Here is a 2998-nt window from a genome sequence, read left to right on the forward strand (position 1 = left end):
ATTGTTAAAATTTCGATAAGATCTATACTAAAATTATCGAATCGGATCGGATTTAATATTTGCAGTTTTTTTAGCTTGAATCTGATCTACACATTTGTAGATAGGATCGGATCAGATATTAGATATATCCACAAAACATAAAAATATTTTTTAAAAATTTATTTTTATCTAAAAAAATCAATAAAATCTCTTTTCTATTTTTTTAAACATGTTTACTTTCAAAATAATATTAAATATATTTTTTTAAATAATAAAAGTAAAATAATACAATATATAATTATTAGTTAAAATAAAACATAAAAAATATTTATTTATTTATTTTTTCAGATATACAAAAATGTGAATCTAACATGCGGATACTTATATAAAATTCATAATTCGATATTATTAGTATGCGGATCTATTCTCAAATTGAATTCGAATAAATACTGTGAATATACAAATCGGACCCAATCTAAAAACACTCCTGTCTCTCTATCTCTTCCCCCATTCTTTCCCCCACCCCAGCACCGCCACCTTCATTCCTCGCACCCTTCTCCACCAATGGTGCATCACAAACAAGGCGTAAATTACAAATTTTATTTTTGCAGGTTGTGTTGCATTGGTTGACCCTTCGTATAGTGTGGGTTGTGTCAATTTAATTGTTATTTTCATTTTTGTTTCTTTGAGAGATACACAAGGATTTGATCAATTTATGACAGTTATTTAATAGTTAAAAACTTAAAATTGATAGGTTAAAGGGGTTTGAAACAAGAAGAAGCTGCTGTAGTGGATTTTAGGGGAAGGTATAACAAATTCAGACACAGGAAACAGAAAAGGAAGCAACTTTGGCTTAAAATTAGAGAAAGATTAGGACGAAGGATAAGGAGTAGTGGCCGTATTTGTTGGAAGAAAAAGTGATTAAGACATGAAGGGTTAAGATAAGTTAAAGAAAAATAAAGAACAAGAACAAGAACAAGAACAGAGGTTGTCTTGTCTTGTGTTTCAATAATTTTCATCCAACAACGACGCATGTTGGCGGGGCATCATGGTAAAAATGATATACCAATGGCGGTGGTTTATGGGTGTTATTATCTTCTTCATGTTCTTGTTATTTGAGATGTTTTCTTTGTTGGGATTGGATTATTGGTGGATGAGAAAAGAGATAAGAGTGAGAGAGGAACCAATGGTGGTGGGAATTGGAGAAGAGAGAGAGTGTTTTCTTTAAAGAAAATAGTCAAAATACTATTTGAATAGTAAAGTGGTTATCAAAATTAATTATTATTTAAGCTATTTAGAGATTTTTAAAATGGATAGACGTGTTTTAAATAAATAATTAACGATGGAAGAAAATATTTATTTACTATATCATCTCTTTATTAGTATTTGTTATTAATTTTAAAGTTTTAGAAAGTATTTATTATTTAAGTTTTTTTTGAAAATAAAAGAGCTAAACACACTAAGTGGAGCATTCAGTGTCAAATAACAAAAATAGAAAGGCAACTCCGATTCAAAAAGTACCAAAAACAAAAAAAATTCGTATGTCATCTTCGACAGAGCCATCAACAATACTAAGAATAGACACCTCTCCACTCTTTGTAGTTGAGCATGATCATGTGGATAATATCTTCTATGCCTTTCGTTTGATTTTGAAATATTTTTTTATTTCTCTTCATCTAAATGTGTCAAATGATCGCACAAAAACACCTCAAACATTGCTTTTGATCCCTCTTTTTTATTCGATTCATCTGTCTAATTTAAAAAATGATCATTCATCAATTTCAAAAAAGATCAGAATCAGTCAAAGATAGATAGACATGCACTTTACACCTGTCAAACGAATTTACAATAAAAAAATAAGTGATGAATTTATTCAATATCTTTAGTACATAAAACACAACTCGTATCATTTTGGTTAATGATTCTGAATGGACTAAGTTGTTACTTGATATTCAAGTTGATAATCATGATTAATATATATCCACATTAAGTATTCTTTTATTATTACTAAGGCACATGTTGCTGGAAAATTCATGGGAAAAATAGGTACAGATTGATCAAGTGACTAAATGTTATTTACTTATTTTTACTAAACCACCGCGATTTATATATTTGGTATTATCATCTTGTTATTGAGTTCTATAAATAGGATATTCTTCATTATATATCATTTTAAGTGAAGTACTACAATGAATATATATATATATTATTGTGATTTGTTCCTCTCCTTCTTAATATGCATTTATGTGTGTGTGTTGTTTTAAAGTTTATTTGTAGTAGTTATATTCTGCTTATGTGATACAAGATCCGGAAGAAAAATGGCTATTTTTTTATAAGAAAAAAATTATGTTTTATTTATTATAATAAAAGTTGGTATATTTTTTTAATATATATTTTTATAATTTTAATTAATAAATTAGACTCTTAGATTTAAATAATAATAAAATTTGTAAAATCTATAATAATCTAATTTTTAATAAGAAAGTATGATTTGTGTTAAGATAACAGATTTGAAGATAAAATTTGTAAAAACTTATGAATTACAGACACATCGTTGAGTTGTTGTATTTGCGTATTGGATATATTTTGCTTCTAACCGTGTCTTAATAAAAAATAATTTTTTTCGGACACGCTTAAACGACATACACACCTAAATACTATTACGTGTCAGCATGTCCAATATTATTCTTAACATGTATTTTTGAAATAAATTTAAAAATAATATATATTATTATTTATTAAAAAATATTTCATTAAAAAGATATCAACAATAATTAAAAAATTAATTTATATTTTAATATCAACAAAATATTAAAGTATCATTATAATTTTTTTAAAAATATCATATTTTATATATATACGTATTTTCATGTTTTATAAAATTTTAAAATTCGTATATTAACATGCAATGTGTTGTATCCGTATTCATGTATCATAGATAAAAAATATATATATAAATAAATGTCTTTAATATATCTGAGAATTAATAAATTTGTAAAAGGTGAAGTTATACCATAGT

This window comes from Arachis duranensis, chromosome 8 (assembly GCF_000817695.3).
Source record: "Arachis duranensis cultivar V14167 chromosome 8, aradu.V14167.gnm2.J7QH, whole genome shotgun sequence".
In the NCBI taxonomy this organism is placed as follows: domain Eukaryota; kingdom Viridiplantae; phylum Streptophyta; class Magnoliopsida; order Fabales; family Fabaceae; genus Arachis; species Arachis duranensis.